We start from the raw sequence: 18,373 nt of genomic DNA, 5'->3' as shown, positions 1-18,373 counted from the left end.
GGCGGCTTGTAAGTGTATGGAGATTATAACTCTAATGTTCTCTAAGAGATGGCGCAAATGCTTGTAATAACAGGTGGAAATTAAAATCTCACAGCTTTCTTAACTGCAGCAAAGAAATATAATTGTTACCTACCATTGTAAGTGCTAGGGTACCTACTGGGAATATAATTATGTCAGAATAATAAAAGTGTGTGGTGTGAAAGTTAACACAAAGCTCATAATAACTAAGGCTAGGATTTGTATGTAATTACGTGTTGTTTCCCTTTGCATATACATAACTAAAAATGATAAATGTTCACGAATTAGAACTTTACCCACCATATATGAAAAATTTATCATTACATATTTTACATATTTGATAATAATTAAACATTTTTACATATTTTTACTTTGTTTTATGTAAAACTACATATTCTGTCTCTTAATTAAAATAAAAATGTCGTAAGAGCAATATGATTTAAAACAGTCTGTATGTCAATATTTGTTCACATTAGAAACTCTGGTACCTGACACTGAAACGGATTTTTCAAGCTATTCAAAAGCTGCTGAGAAACGGTCAGGGAAGAATTCTATTCACTCAATACCGAAGATAAGGATAGCTACACCGCTGGTTTTCCAGCATTCCAAGAAATTGTAAAGGGACTGGCGGAGAAAAGGGTATGGGAATTTTTTTCACACCCTGCTTTCCTTCTTCACAGTTTGCATTACTGTAGAAAGGTCATCCACCCTATTTTATTTTAGTAGTCCAGTGAGTGCCTGAGGCACTCCTTTTCTACCTGTTGTTTGGAAAGGGCATTGCTATCTTTCCTCCCACTCCGCAAAGAAAAAGTGCACCTCACAAAATTTATTCTTAAATTTGTACATTAGTATTGGTTTGGCAACCACAGCGTTTCATTACGTTTCACAAGTGATGGCTCCTGTAGCGTCAAAATTATCAACTGAGTTAAAATAGACGATTCGTTCACTACTGAGGGTGATGTGGTTCTGTGCCAGGCTTGTAATAAAAAGATAGGATGTTCAATGAAATCCCAACTTGAGCAACATGTCCGCAGTGCCCGCATACTAAGAATAAAGCACTGCAAACATCTAAAAAGCAAGTGCTTCTGTCTCAAATGCAACAGTCTTCAAATGGAAGGAATGAATTTTTCCATGACATGTGTAGTGCTATGGTTGCCGCAAACTCCAGGTACCTAAATATCGCGCATTTTTAGAGAAGTATTGCGGGATGCAGATACCTAACGATTCTACGCTCCGAAAAAACTACCTGCATTTGTGTTACTGGGAAGCGCTTACATATGTGCGACGTTATATTAGCAGTAACTATATATGGATCGCCGTCGATGAAACTACCGACATAAAAGGGCGCTATGTTGCCAACCTTGTGATTGGTAAGCTGGATGGAGAAGTATCCCCCACACCTTTTCTGATTTCTTCGAAAGTGTTGGAACACACAAATCATGCAACAGTGGCTCGTTTTGTGAATGATGGACTTAAAGTGTTGTTTTTTGTTTTGTGTTAGTAGGTTATTTTACGACGCTTTATCAACAACTAGGTTATTTAGCGTCTGAATGAGATGGTGATAATGCCGGTGAAATGAGTCCGGGATCCAGCACCGAAAGTTACCCAGCATTTGCTCATATTGGGTTGAGGGAAAACTCCCGGAAAAAACCTCAACCAGGTAACTTGCTCTGAACGGGAATCGAACCCGGGCCACCTGGTTTCGCGGCCAGACGCGCTAACCGTTACTCCACAAGTAAAGTGTTGTGCCCTGAAGGCGTTCGAAAAGATAAAGTTGTTGTTCTTTATTCTGAGGCCCAAAGTGCCTTCAGTGATTCTAAAGTACAGTGCCAATTAGCATATATTCAAAGCAATTTTGGATTCATTACTGACAGCATTATAAATTTAGAAACTCGTGGGATGCCTTTGAAGACATCACTGGACATTGTGGAAGATGTTAAGTCAAAGTTAAGTGCTGTTGAAGGGATTGTTGGAATAGGAGTAATGAAGAAATTTGTGTCTCTTATGGGAAAAATTTCTTCTACTTAAATTTGCACCAGCAACGTCCTGTGATGTGGAAAGATCATTTTCTGCGTACAAGAACATCCTCTCTGACCGACGGCATTCCATGACAATGGAAAGCTTGGAGATGTATCTGATAGTTCATAGCATTTCGAAATGAAGTAAGTAGATTGAGTTCTGTAAAATAATGTTTATTGGACAGATCACTTAAACAGTGACTATGAAAATAATTGTGTAACGCATTTTTCATACAGAATAATGGAGTTTATTAAATTTTACATATAATTTGGACAAGTTTAATTAATTAATTATTGTATCACACTTTATTCTGCAACGAATATAATTAATGAAATGAAGGGCACTTGAAGTAACTTAATGTTTCAATGTGAAATTTATACAAAAATTGAATTTTAATGTACTTTAATATTACATATTTTAAGATATTTTTGTGTAATATTACATATTTAACTACATATTTCACCTAATATTGTTACATAAATATGTACATATTTTGCATGTTGATATTACATAAAAATCCTAGCCTTAATAATATTAGGACGTTGAATCAACATATGTATGATAAGAGTATTACTTCAAATTAACAGTATTCATCTGAGGAGGAATACGAGTAACTTTGCTATTGCCTACATAAATATCGATCATCCGACCTTCCGTGTTACACGGTAAGTTTTTTCTGTTTTTAATTACAGTAGTGCAGTACGTATATACAAAACTGAACAATAACAAAGTTTTTTTAAGTAAATTACATAAGGCAATGTACCGTATTATGAATAAAAACCACTTTATTATGTAGGCCTACATGTGAGTATATCGGCTTTCTACATTACTGGGTTCGTACTTTATCCCTTTAATTTTATGGAATCAAAAACCACATAGCGCTGTCATCCTCCGTATTGTTAAATGTTATGTTTTATTTAACGACGCTCGCAACTGCAGAGGTTATATCAGCGTCGCCGGATGTGCCGGAATTTTGTCCCGCAGGAGTTTCTTTTACATGCCAGTAAATCTACTGACATGAGCCTGTCGCATTTAAGCACACCTGGCCCGGGATCGAACCCGCAATCTTGGGCATAGAAGACCAGCACTCGCCAACCAGGTCGACTCCTCCGTATTAACCGGACTTTTTCTTATCCGGATTGCCCAAGGGCTTACATAGTCCAAGATGCAAAGGTGACTTTAAAAAAGTTTAACAACCAGTTCTCACGTGTTTAGCTAAACATACATGTATATATATATATATATATATATATATACCGGTATACAAGGTAATTGCAAATGTTACCTAGAATTAATTTAACAGCAGGTTCGTCGGAAATGGTGCGAACCTGCCGAATATCACCACTGCCAAAATGCATAAATGCATTACAATTTTTTTTTAGCTGTGTAATTGTTGTTAATTTCCGAAAAATTAAAATATTTCTATCGTTTTTACAACGGTGAAAATGGAAGTTTGAAAAAAATTGTCCAAAAGTGGTCAAACTTCATACATATCCACATTGGATGCCCCAGGAATGCGATACAATGTGCCCAGAACTCGCATCGTTTCTGATGGGTGGCTATCCTATTGAAATGTGGACAGAAATTAGAGTGGAATGTATGCTTACATTCATTCAGTTATCATCCATAAACATAATTTTGTTGTTCCAAGTGATCCACAAATTCACATATTCAAAATCTATGGATGCATGCAAAATGCAAGTTAAAACGTAAATTTGGAACATCACGAGAATTGTTTCCGCCTTACAGGAATTCTGTGCGCGGACGAAATGCAGGCATGTTTTAAACATTTCTTATTACATTGCATGCAAACTATGCTTTGTAGAAAGCAAGTAAATTTGTAAGTACAAGCATTACTATCAATAAAGTGTCATGGTATTATCGTTATAAATTAAAGTTATTTTATTCTCCTTTGAGGACAACTGAACATAGAGATGGCCGTTATTTCACAAACTGATATTTTATCACAGGTATTTTTTTGTCACAGATAAACCTGTGACTGACGACGCGAAATACCTGTGACAAAATATCGCTATCGAAATCTGCTCCGTATTCAGTACTCTGTGACTGATATTTTCTCCTCTACGTCGTGGGTTTGCGTGTGCGCATGATACAATAACAGCAATCGGGCGGTAGTTTCTCCACCTTATTATAAATGATGTAGTTATTACACGATTTAAATGACAACACCATTGGTTACCAGTACTTAATCTTGTGTAAAGTCCTGTATGAACAACTGTTTTGTTTTGTAATTATTTTCCAGTGTTTTTTCGAATACTTATGTTTCATTAATTTTTATTGTGACTCAATATTATAATGATAATGCACGACTTAAAAATAATTTATGCATTATATTATATACAATAAAAAGGATCAATTTTTAAAACGATTAGGATAATCATATAACCTCAATTTCTCCATACCCAACTACATTTAAAAATGATGAACTGGTTCAATATCTATAATATAACCTCTTTAACTTTTGACATGTTACTATTCAGTTAGGTAAGTATTTATTTGTTAATGGTACATGTACATCATTTCTTTGTTGAATTTTCCCATATAAATCACTGATGAGTGGTGTGTATAGAGAAATTCTATTCATATTTCACTGCTCTTCAATATTTCCTGCTAATTTATATCGGTGTGACAAAAACACTGATAAAAATCACAGATATTTAATTGTCACAGTCACAGTTGTCACAGATACTTGAAAATATCGTTTAAGCTCATCTCTAACTGAACATAATGTATGTCTATGCACTGCTTCCTTGATAGTGTCACCATGGATAAATAATCTCATCTCACTACATCTCGCCAAAATGTAAAAAAATGTAAAAAAAAATTGTACAAAATTGTAAAAATTGTAGAAAATTACTAAATTGTAAAACTATAAAAATTTGTAAAAATTGTAATTGTAATATTGTAAAATGTTGACATGTTCCACATCTTAAAGCTTCATTGCTCATGTAAGATCTATGGAATAAAATAAATGAATGAATGAATGGTGTCACCAGCGAATAGGGATTATAAAGAATGGACACTTCGCGTCGGTACCTTTGATGTAGCCGGACTGATTTCAATGACCTTCAAGCCAGCTAGAGCGTCAGATTCTGCTTTCTCCCTAGAGTTGGCGCTGACATCACGCCAGCTAGCAGTCGACACAGCGGAAATATAACACATACAATTAATACATCTAGGTACATTATGTACTCAAATAAAATAAATTGGATCCATAAAATAATAAATCCTTCATTAACTGTAATGTCTAGACTCAAGAGTGCCTTTATAATGAGAGTTCAGACGTTGACCCCCAACAACAATTAAAATATGTAATGATTTGATAGCGCTGAAAATGGAAAAACAAAACTCTTACGAGAAGTAAAACCATATACCTATATTATATTATATTATATTATATTATAATATATTATATTATATACAAATATTAAACGAATTCGATACTTAATTTTATAATGTATTATATTATTTTATAATATAATTTATATCTGAAATATAAAATATTATTATTACAACTAGTTTGTCACTGAGAAATAAGGAAAAGCTGTTAACTTGAATTTATTTCAAGCAAAGCGTTACTGGATTATGCAATAAGGTAGGCGATGTTTGGATCCTGTGCCTTAATTCTATTCTCAATTATTATCTTAGCATATGCTCGATTACACTACCTCTAGCGCTTGAATGTGGAACTAGCCGCTGACGCACAGAGAAACAAAACACAGGAAAATTCGCTCAGTGTCCATTCTTTATAATCCCTATTCGCTGGTGTCACTGTCACTTAGATCTGAGTGAACACGCGAACTCGACACTGCATATTAATTTGGGACGCTGATATAAATTTTCTGGAAGTGTATAATTATATTGTGAGTAAACATGGGCTTTGATCGTGAATATATTATTATTCTAGATTGATTAGGATATATATTACTTCAGTATAAGTGGTTTTTTTCGCCGTAAAAAAATCACAGTTTGGAACAACGAATAAAGACGTTTTCCCAACAGCTTACGATCTGCAAATGGATGTCAGTTTCTTAATTCCTTCAGTTACGATGGATGTGATCAAGGCGGAACTCGAGGTCGACCCACTGTCTCCAGAAACAAGTGACGACACGGATGAGGATGAGAAGAAACCTGTATTAGAGGTATATTATAAGCCATTACTATCTCTTTTTTATATGCGACATTTATATAAATATAAATTTACCATATAACATAAAGTGTTCATCTCTGAAATTATTTTCAATGGACTTGATAAAAAAAATCTTGCAGATCCTCGTTTTCTTGCCATCATAACACATCTTTTACAATTTTTTACGGGTAAGCCATTTGAGAATTGATCAGAGTTCTTAATTTAGGATATAGTTTACAGGAAGTTTTATTGAAACTTCGTTTCATAAGCCATTCTCACTTTTTAATATTTTACAATATGTCTAATGGAACCGTTGCTTACGGGATTACACAAGCTGGCGCATAGCACGATCGAGAGTAGGTCTCTGTGAGTCATGACAATTTCTGCCGCTAGGTTCGCCTCTCTGCCCTATGAAATGATGAATAGTACCATTACAAAGCATTGTGCATCGTGAAAATAGTTCTCGTAAGCAACGAATGGAACACTTGTTATAAACTAGGCCATATTGACATCTGTAGCATGCATATGGTGCAGCAGATGTGCCTTTAACTTCTACTTGCGACCTCTTTAGTTACCTAACATATGTATAATTTCTTTCTTTATGGTTTTTCTAAAATGAATCATATTTCGGAAACTGTGTACAGGATCGACAATTAATTCGTGGCTTGCAATGTAACTTTTAAGATTAAAATATGATTACCAGGGTTGATCTATGATTTTGTGGTTGATCACTTGTGATGGGTGTGTAAAATATAATGACATGTTTCACCATGCATTTAATTTTCAAGTAGTTGCAGGAGGATAGTGTAGAAGGTCCAGCAGCTTAGCTGTACATTTATTATTATTATTATTATTATTATTATTATTATTATTATTATTATTTAAACCAACAGAAGTCTGTGTTATGTTTATTATTTTTTTCTGTGTTAGTAATAAATATCCATTTCATCAAAATATGTTTTTTTAAGATAAGTCATACAAGCTCCTCTCATTCTCGGGCTATTTTATTTTATCCTAATTGTTTTCTATGTAAAATCATGTTCGCCTTCTATTTGGGCGCTGGGTAACTTTCGATGCTGGACCCCGGACTCATTTCACCGACATTATCACCTTCATATCATTCAGACGCTAAATAACTTAGATGTTGACACAGCGTCGTAAAATAACCCAATAAAAAAAAAAATCTATTCGGGCCTTTATAACATTAACATTGGCACTCCTGACTTTATGGAACAAACTTTGTCTTTTCCAGAACAAACCTTACTATTAATAAGCATTTATATGGATATATAGAACAAAACAATCTTAATGCTCATATCAGCATATAGGCCTATTGTCTAAAGCAGGTTTTATCATGTTTATAAGAAATATGTTGAAAATAATTTTAAGAAGGTTTTATAAAATATTCCAGTCCTTTTTTTTACTTTTCTACAAGCTTAGCTTACAATTTCAAAATGGGAAACTGAACTATAAAATAAAATGTTCAACACACAGAATAAGCTTAACAATTCTTTCTGTTGTACCACTGAGTCATTAAACCACAGAGATAATCTATTTTATTATTTATTTTGTACCCTTTGTAATGTGTTGTTTTAGAAGATTACTCCAATCCCGCTCGTTTATAATGAAAAAGCAGCTAATTCGTGATTGGGATTATTTCTTTTACTGAGTTATGCCCTTTTTCTTAATTTTCATTACGTTATAAGTTAAATTAAATAATGCAAAAGAGTTACGGCAACGATGAAAGTGCTATTGCAACTCACTGTACCTTTGTAATGTGGTAAAAGCTTTAAAATTAGGAAAAAATGAGCATTATAAAAGCTTCAGAATCATATTGTGTCCGTTACACGACACTGAATGGTAAATTAAGCTCACTTACTTACTGGCTTTTATGGAACTCATTTTATAAACAACAGAGATATTTGTGTATGCGAATTATGTAAAATTAGTTTTAATACCAGTACAATTTGAAAATACATACATACAGAATTATTCACGTTGTAGCATGTCTTTGCTGTGAAAAATAACACCAGGTTTTTAGATTACCTACTTGAGCTATTACTTTGCAATGAACGGCTAAATCGTAGATACTCCAGTCGCAACATTGAATTCACCTTAAGTTTACTTACAGCCAAAATTTTGTTTTGCAATAAAAAACAAAGTAGGAAATGTAGGGTAAATGTGCGTATTGTCTTTGTTAAATGCTTATACTGCCTGCTCATTCAATGATCAAACATGTAACATGACCTATATACTTACTTACGGCTTTTAAAGAACCCGGAGCTTCATTGTCGCCCTCAAATAAGCCCGCTATCTGTCACCCTCCTGTGCAAGATTAATCCAGTCTCTGTTTTATTCCATCTCTCTCAAATCCATTTTAATATTATCCTTCCATCTACGTTTCGGCATTCCTGAATGTCTTTTTCTCTGCGCCCTCCCACTAACACTCTACATGCATTTCTGGATTCGCCCATACGTGCTACATGACCTTTACTATGCCTAAAGCCGACATTAGAGACTGTTTTCCAGTCTTTCTGCATCCTACCTCGAATAGGGATCACTTCCAACTACAGATTTTAATTTCTCAACTTGGAGTTTTAAAGCAGAACAAGCTTACATTGAATGAGAGGACACTGGATAAAATCTACCGGTCGTTTCTCGTCACAATAGAAACGTGTATTAGAATAGTACCAACTAAGTATAAATATCTCTAATACTTATATACGGAGAGCTATGAAAATGAGGACACACAAAGTAGAAGAGGGGATAAGCAAAGTGAATTAGTCGGTCTGGATGGCTCAGTCGGTCGAGTGCTATTCGCTTTATGACTCTTAATACACATAAAGAAATGATACACTTTGAACAATTTAAATTGTTTAATTAAACTCAATTTGTCAGTTTCATTATAACTGTATACTAGTTACTACCGCTTGTTATATTGTAGCCTATGCAATGCAATTCCTCCCATGTGAAGTAGAGGAACATGTAATCTCCTATGTGAATATTAAGCATATATTTTTGTAATTGTGACACACAGGCTTATTAAGCGTAGATTATTGTTATCAATTATGCAGTCTGACTGCACAGAAATGTTATTTAAATGTGTAGAATAAATAAATGAACAAAATCCCACTAATAAATGTGTTTATTCTTCCTACTGAAAAACATTATATTTTGCACATAGGAGATATTGTAGGAACAACGACGATAATGTTTTTGTTACATTCATCTTAAGCCAGAGCACGGCGGGTACAGGGTGTGAGGGCGATCTCCTCGTGACTGCCATCTGTGCTGCAGGGAAGAGTGTTGCCGTCTGTTGGCAACTGCTACTGAATTCACTGCGATATAGCGATCTTTCCTAGAAACAAAATAGATTTCTTACTAAATAAAAATAAAAGAATGGAGAAGGAAGCTTCTATTGTTTTAATCTTAAGCATTTAGTGCGTGAAATTACTGTTATTGAACACCTTCCATCCTGTATGAATTTTTGTACCACCTTTCACAGTTGAGATGCAGCTCTTCGCTTGTTTCATTCCGTATGAACTGAAACAACCCAGAACTCACCACGTGGAGGTGGCTGCATGTCAAGTTCCGCCCTGCCCATCCCATCCTCCCTACCATTGGGCAGTGCATAAAATTTTTGTGGTTTGCAATTTTTTTTTCTTTTTTTTTTTTTTTTTAGACTTTTCAATTTTATATTTTTTTTGTCTCATTTACATTTTACATTTTGGAATGATAGAGAAAGACGGTCACTTAAAATTTTGTTTTATTTAACGACGCTCGCAAAAGCAGGGGTTATATCAGCGTCGCCGGTGTGCCAGAATTTTGTCCCGCAGGAGTTCTTTTACATGCCAGTAAATCTACTGACATGAGCCTGTCGCATTTAAGCACACTGAAATGCCATCGACCTGGCCGGGGATCGAACCCGCAACATTGGGCGTAGTAGGCCTGCTCTATACCAACTCGCCAACCAGGTCGACTATATATAGGCCTAAATGTTATGTTTTTTATTTAACGACGCTCGCAACTGCAGAGGTTATATCAGCGTCGCCGGTGTGCCGGAATTTTGTCCCGCAGGAGTTCTTTTACATGCCAGTAAATCTACTGACATGAGCCTGTCGCATTTAAGCACACTTAAATGCCATCGACCTGGCCCGGGATCGAACCCGCAACCTAGGGCAGAGAAGGCCAGCGCTATACCAACTCGCCAACCAGGTCGACTACATATATAAATGTTATGTTTTTTATTTAACGACGCTCGCAACTGCAGAGGTTATATCAGCGTCGCCGGTGTGCCGGAATTTTGTCCCGCAGGAGTTCTTTTACATGCCATTAAATCTACTGACATGAGCCTGTCGCATTTAAGCACACTTAAATGCCATCGACCTGGCCCGGGATCGAACACGCAACCTTGGGCAGAGAAGGCCAGCGCTATACCATCTCGCCAACCAGGTCGACCAGAATTTGGATCCAGGACCGCAGCCGCGCAAGTGTTCCCCTACTTCCGTCCAGACTGTTTTCTAGCCATCGCCAAATTCTTTCCAAAGCTTCCTCAGCCGGGATAGGTTTCCAAAGTCGAAAGGGTTCAAAAGATCTCTGTTCCTCCGACATCATGCCTGAGTCAGAGTCGTCACTGTTCGTACTGGACTCATCCTGCCGACTGGACTGGGGAGGACTATCGTCTGTAATGTGTGGGGGGGTAGTGTCAGTGCCTTGGCCGCCCGCTGTAGAAGGTCCCGCCTTCGCTCCCCCCTGAGGGTCCTCAGGAGGAAGGTCAAACGTGACCCTCGGGCGCGGACGGTCGGCCCCCTGTTCTTTCTCAGTACCCCTGAGAATACCATGGGGGGGAGGCGGGGGTAGTGGTGGTACGGATGAAGGTGGAGAAGATGGCGGTGGTTGTGAGCGGCGTGATCGTCATCTCAATTGTTGTGGGGGTATTTCTGTGCAGGGGGGAGCATGAAAGTATTTAAATTTTGTACAATACCGGGGGTGTGTTGGGGAAGGCTGAGGCGATGAAGGCGGAGGGACAGGCTCCGGGGGCGTGGAGGCACCCCTCCTGTCCCCTGGACTGCCGCTATTCCAGAGGTAGTAGCCCCCCAACCCTATCGCCCCAACGATTCCCACAATTTTGACCAAATCTGGCTTACCGAACGAATAACGGGATCCGCCTTCCGCAACAGCAGGTCCTTCCTTCCGCGGTCCAACCGCATACGCAGGTCTTCCCGCCGTCTGGAAGGCTCCCATACGAGAGCCTCCAGCAAATGCAGCTGCCCCCGTGAAGGGATAGCCTCCTTTCTTCATCAAAAGAAACGCAGTTCCCATTCCAGACATACCGAACTATTCTTCCGAGAAAAGCAAACCACAGTGTTTCCATGGAAACGATCCGTCTTGTCGTGTCTGTCGGCCATTGTTGATGACGTCGGCTCGACAATACCCAGGCGCGCAAGTACGTTGAAATACCGATACAATACATCTTCTATCTTTAAGATATTATTATTCCCTACATTTATATTAGAAAAGGAGATTAGGCCTATTATTTTATATCTAGACGAGTATTAAATACTGACAAATAGATATTGAATAATATTTATTAGAATTCAGTTTACTTACTAATACATAAATAAAATACCAAGATGTGTTGCTACTCTTTCTTTACATCAGACAGTGATACATGTAACAGGACTTCTGGCTTGTGTAAGCATTTCATGTTCTAGCGCCTTATTTTGTTTATTTATTTACTTATTTATGTGTTTATTAATTTTTTAATAACTTATATATTTGTTTTAATTATTTATTCATTCATTTATTCACTAATTTATCTATTTATTTATTCATTCCTTCATTTACATTTTGATTTATTTAATCTGGCGGAGTTGCCATCAGGCCTTCTCTACCACTACATCTCAAGAATACAAATGGACATATACAAGAAACAAATGCAGAAAGAAGAGGCAAATAAAAAGTTGAAATAAAATTACAGATACTTATACAAAAAGCACAAGTGCAAGAAGAATGAGAGAAATATCACAAACTTCACAAAACGTACTAATGCAGTATATTGTCTACCTGATATATTAGTGATTAAGAAAAATGATTAAATATCTAGAAGTAGTCTACGTAGCTGACTGTGCAAATGTAAAGCGCAACAAAACCGTTACAATTTGCAGGAAGTTAGAGTACTCAGTTCACTGCATTGCACTCTACACCGTGGGGTGACGGACAGCGTAATGAACGGATCCTGGTTCAAATCCTGGTTGGTCAAGTCAGTAGGTTGGGCTTTTTCCGGGGTTTTCCCTTAGCAATTTGAAGCAGAATTCAGCGTAGGATCTCGGACTCATTTGACCAAATTGTTGGTCTCGCCTGCTATATCAATAAAGATATGCCGTTGATTTTCAAGTTCATTGTAAAGAGCTGTTTTGTGATCCCATAAATGTTGCAATTTCGTTGAAGATTCGGAATGTCTGCTATAATATAATTTGTACGTGCATACACTCACATTGTTGGTTTTCAACGTTTATTTATTAATATTATTTCTTTTGTAATAAATTAGTTATAAACACGTTTCTTTTCACTTCGTATTTACAGGATTTAAAGTTTACTGAGTTTAGGCTGATTGGCACATATTTAATGGGTAATGATGTGTTTTGTTACGTATTATGTTGAAGGTATGTTTCTGCATTTTTCATAGAGTTACTGTATGAACAAGAACGCTATAATCTGAGGCGTTGGTGAAAATGTGTTGCATTATTTTAAAAGTCTTGTACAGGGACATCATTTTATTTTTACTAACATTTTTAATATTAACCTGGCTATACCTTTGGATCAAGATTGAGAACCGCAAATACCGTTTGCCTACCCCCTTCCACAACTAGAGTTCGATGATACTGGCGTAAAATACAAACATATCACTTTACTAGGTATAGGAGGGAAGAAAAGTAGTTCATCCATTTACGTAAACTAGGAAATATCACGCTTTTGACTTTGATAATTTTCATTAGGTTTTTATTTAATCAAAATACAGTATAGTATTAACAATGAGTGTTTTTACTCACGAACTGAGCTATCCATGTGGACGTATTCATTATGCAATATATATTATACTGTCTAGAGCACATTAGCGTACACTATAGAGAATGAAGTTAAATTGAAAAATACATAATCATAATATGGATATTTAAGCACATTTTTGAAATTGGTGGCCGTTCATTTCGATACAGGCTTCAGTTCTAATGTGCATATTATCGCACTATAGACTATTGTACGTAATTCCAATTACCACTTTCGGCCTTCGTACTAGTAACTCATGTTGAAATAATTCTGTACCTACTCTATAAAAGAGTACCTTACGTACTGTAAATTCAGTCTTCATTTCTGGCCGATCCGAAAAGATAAAATTACTCAGACATGCTATCTACTGTCCGTCCAAGTGGTTGTATCGCAGGGTCGTAGAAAAGGAGGAAATCACGTGACATTTAATTACTTAACGAGGCTCTTTTATTTAAGTTATTTTAAACAATTGTATGGGTATAATATTACGTAGACGTCCAATTCCTAACAGAAATTAATGTTCTCAGAAAAGAGCTAAGATAGCCCAGCCACTAGCCTTTACAGAAAGGCGAATAGAAGCAGGTAGGGGAAACCGGGATGCGACGTAGTAAAATGGATGACAGTACCTGTGCGAAAATGGTTCAATATTGAAAGCTTTTTCGTCACTGGAAAACGCGAACATATTTTTGGAACGTAGTGTTTACTCTGAACGTAAAGCTACTATGAGTGGATATGCGGTCTTGGATCTGTGTGGAGGGTTGTTGAACTTGATTAGTAGAAGGGGTGGGAGTGAAGTACATTCAAAAACACAGGTACAATAAAAATTGAAGTAAAAGTAAAATGATGTCCCTATATATCCTTAAATATCAGTCCTATCAAAATTTTGCCTGGAATAAAACTTGTCGTAAATCATTTTTAAAGAAAGTTTTGTGATGTAACATTTTTCACAAAAATCAATAATAAGCGAGATATTTCGAGTTATTTAATTCAGGCCCACTTATAACCCTCCTTTTAAATAAAGTATTTTGAATACCATATAGCCTAAAATCTAAGCTACAACGAATTTAATTTATATTTGAATTTTCATCGAAATCCGTTCAGCCATTATCACGTGAAAACGTAACAAACATCCAAACAGACAGACAGACAGACATACAAACAAAAATTTGAAAAAAGCGATATTCGGTTTCAGGATGGTTAATTACACATGTTAGGGCCAATTATTATTGGTAAAGCGTAAATTACCACAAAAAATTACGGTTACAGATTTATTATTGGTATAGAATAGATAGCTTATATTAAAACCTCGTCTTCTTCACAGCATTGCAGTTATTGGTGAGAATCTAGTGCCGGGTTGCTGCGACAATATTGCACAAGATGCGCAGCAGCCTGCTGACAAGGAGCCGCACAGATGCGATGTTTGTGGAAAGTGTTTCTCAGGACCAGTACATCTCAAAAGGCACGCAAGTGTTCACACGGGCGAAGCGCCATTCATTTGCGATGTCTGTGGAAAACACTTCTCGCTAGTAGAGAATCTAAGAAGATATACGAACGTTCACACGGGCCAGAGTCCATTCAGTTGCGTTGTGTGTGGAAAAAAATTTTACGAGTCGGGATATCTCAAAGAGCATACAAGGAGACATACAGGCGAGAAGCCATTCAATTGCAATATTTGTTTAAAAAGTTTCTCTTTTACTCAAAGTCTGAGAGGGCATAAATGCACGGAAGACGTTGAAAAGCAATGCAGTTGTAGTGTGTGTGTGGAAAATACTTTTCCAATTCAGTTCTCAAAAGCGATGGTTCACGCTCACACGCCGTCGATAAAACGTTCAATTGTTATGTTTGTGGTAAACTTTATTCTTATTTGGAAAGTCTAAAACGCCATGTTCGCTCACACACGGGGGAGAAGCCGTTCGTATGCCATGTTTGTGGAAAATTCTGCGTGGTAACAGTCTCACTAAAAATAAATTTGCGCGTACACACACAGGCGAGAAGCCATACACGTGTAATCTGTGGTAAGAGTCCGTGACTCGGTCTAATTTCAAAAGGCATTTATGTTTACGTACAGGTGAGAAGGCGATGTCGATGGGAAGTGATAATGTTCCCGAATAGATTTAAGGTACGATGCATACCACCTTACAGACAACAAGAAATTCTAATCCGGTTTGTCGACAATAAAATGTATGGCAGACATTGGGTCCCTATTTCACGAATTTACAAATTAGGTCCTTAAGATCCGTAACTCACTACTGCGAGATCTATGAACTGCGTAATGTGTGGACACAGCTTAGCTGACAAGGAGAGGACACCCTCTGTATATCACCGAATGAAATGAGATTGTGTGAGATGAAAGTACAAGAAGTACTGTTTAAAGTCATACCTGGTATGGGTGGCCAATAACCCCTCGTTTTGGAAATATTGGCTATTGCTTGTGACATACTTCCCTTAGGACCCGTAACACACTTGCAGAGTTTTCGCCAGCGAGAAATGTGTTGCTAGGAAATTAAAAAACTGATAACATGGATTCAAATGGATGTCCACACACTGGAAGAGATTCTCGTTCGAGGCAAAAACCTCGCGCGAGTTTCTCGCTGGAATGGGTAGCTCAGCGAATTTTCTTGACACATTTATCAAAGATGTTTGACATTTATACTCTTTTTGACGATTAAATGTAGTAAAAGATATCGCAGGTGGCGATGAATTGTATTGTTTTTATTTGAAAATGAGGAAAGATGGCTGATAATTGCAGTCAGAAACTTATCGAACTTGTACGATGTCACCCGTAGCCCTATTTATATGATACACGGGATGAAAACTATAAAAACACGAAACTTAAAGAAGAAATCTGGAGAAAAATATCAGATTATCTGAAAATAAATAGGGTTATATTTTATTTTTATGAAAATGAATATTATTGATTAAAGATTTGAAATAATATATCTATATGTCTTAATAGTTTACGTAATTTTGATCAGAATATAGTAAAGAATGCTCTATCATATCGTGAATAAAGTGAATATCGAAAAAATAACATAGGGCCAAATAAGTTGAATTGAAACAATGTAGAATGACCTAAGTAACATGACTCATTATATTTGAACAATACAGGTATATCACTTTATTTATTATATTCTCTGACATGTGAATTTTAATGGTTTATGTTCCATAATTTTGTACCGGTATAACGAAATTGTTGAAATATACAAATGGCAGATAAATTGAGAATCCTACTAAGTTTCAACCTAAGTTGAACTCACTGCTGTCTTTGTTGTAACCTATAAAACTTTGTTGACCTCTTTTCAACACTCAACTGAAGGATGACTATATTATATATGTAATTGTGGATATACTTACATATATACATACATACATGTATACCTACATACATAAGTATTCTGCCCGTTGGCAGGTCTCTCACTGCAAACCCAGCATTTTCCAGTCTTTCCTATTTTCTGCCTTCCTCAGTCTCTACATATGATTCACATATCTTAATGTCGTCTATCATCTGATATCGTCTTCTGACCCGAACTTTTCTCCCGTTCACCATTCACTTCACTACATCCTTCAGTAGGCAGTTTATTCTGAGCCAGTGACCGAACCAATTCCTTTTTCTCTTCCTGATCAGTTTCAGCATCATTCTTTCTTCACCCACTCTTTCCAACACAACTTCATTTCTTATTCTGTCTGTCCACTTCACATGCTCCATTCTTCTCCATATCCACTTTTCAAATGCTTTTATTCGTTTCTCTTCACTTCGTCGTAATGTCCATGTTTCTGCCACATAAAATGCGACACTCCACATAAAGCACTACACTAATCTATTCCTTAGTTCTTTTTCCAGAGGTCCGCAGAAGATGCTACTGGCTAAGCTTCCTTTGCCATTGCTTTCCTCCTTTTGACTTCCTGGCAGCTGTTCATGTTACTCCTTATAGTACACCCCAAGTATATGAAGCTGTCTACTTGCTCTACTGTCTCATTTAGAATTCGCGAGTTTACCTTCTTTATTCTTTTTGCGTCAGCCATGGTCTTCGTCTTGTTTGCATTTATCTTCATCCCATAATGCTCACAGCTGTCAATTAGCTCCAGTAGCATATCCCTTAGTATCGTCGTCTCTTCTGCTAACAACGCCATAGCATCAGCAAATCGCATGCTCTTTATTCTTCTTCCGCTTATTTTTATCCCTCCCATGTTCTGAAAACCATTTGATCATCAAATTCTCGAAGTACACTCCCGGTCAAAAGTTTTCGATCAGCTATGAAAGTCTTCCTTAAGCTACGTTACGCGGTCGAACATCTGTACCAGCGTCGTGGTACTACCACTGAAGATGGAGGAGCATTCCTCCGAAACATGTATGGTTTTTAACCGATATTATTAATTTTATTCAATCATTAAAAAGTGTTCATATAACTGTATTATATTACTTTTATTATATATAACTATCTTACTCATGAACACTGTTGCATCTGACCTAACTTATGTAATTTAATCGCTTTACGAGTTTGCTGCACGATCCATCATGACGGAATGCATGTTTTGGTCTTTTGCAACGTTTATTATTGTTAAAATCGTGTAGAAATAATAATTCTATGTCATTATCACGGAGGTAGAAATTATTTAACACGTTCGGTTCTTTTAAGGTTAAATTTATTACTGCAGTAATAGATGTCAATATTAATAGTCCACCATTTTGCAGTCAGCTGAAATAATTGCGTTTTTCTTCGACCCTCATTTTGTTGCACAAATGCATGAAGCGCTTTAAAGAAAACGCACGCGTAACCGTGGAGGGAGTAAGAATATGGAGTCAGCCTTAGACTGCCAGCTTGCTGCCAGTTTTCTGGAAAGCCGTCTGCTAGGATCCCCTCCCACTACACGCCGTGCTTGCATTGCACGGAAGGAGGAGAACGTGTATTTAAATACTTTACAGAGATAATACTTATATATCCAGTGTGTATTAGAACGTCAAATATTCATACCAATTATATTAATGTATAATCATGTTATTTACAAACAAGATGAGCTTTTGTGCTGCTCTTGGCTGCAGCAGTCTGAAGAAAGAAACATAACTGAAATGGCATTTAATTACATCTGAAATAGCATTAATAGTTAACAACATGTGGTTATTTTACAGAAAAAAGAGCT

At 36.6% G+C, this 18,373-nt stretch overlaps 1 protein-coding gene across 6 annotated transcripts in view; it reads left to right on the top strand.

Moving 5' to 3' along the window:
• The first annotated feature begins 5,833 nt into the window (after nucleotides 1-5,833).
• Nucleotides 5,834-18,373, top strand: part of LOC138691511 (oocyte zinc finger protein XlCOF6.1-like) — an 84,901-nt gene continuing 72,361 nt past the window's right edge. The window contains exons 1-2 of one of the 6 annotated variants that reach the window (XM_069813498.1): nucleotides 5,834-5,921; nucleotides 6,103-6,200. The gene's annotated coding sequence lies outside the window, so the exon portion shown is untranslated. Of the gene's footprint in view, nucleotides 6,201-18,373 lie in introns of all 6 variants that reach the window. The other 5 variants (XM_069813496.1, XM_069813500.1, XM_069813503.1 and 2 more) reach the window with 5 other exon arrangements.

This window comes from Periplaneta americana, chromosome 16, assembly GCF_040183065.1.
Source record: "Periplaneta americana isolate PAMFEO1 chromosome 16, P.americana_PAMFEO1_priV1, whole genome shotgun sequence".
Classification (NCBI taxonomy): Eukaryota; Metazoa; Arthropoda; class Insecta; order Blattodea; family Blattidae; genus Periplaneta; species Periplaneta americana.
The sequence above is the reverse complement of the archived record's forward strand: the minus strand, read 5'-3'. Positions and strand labels throughout refer to the sequence as shown.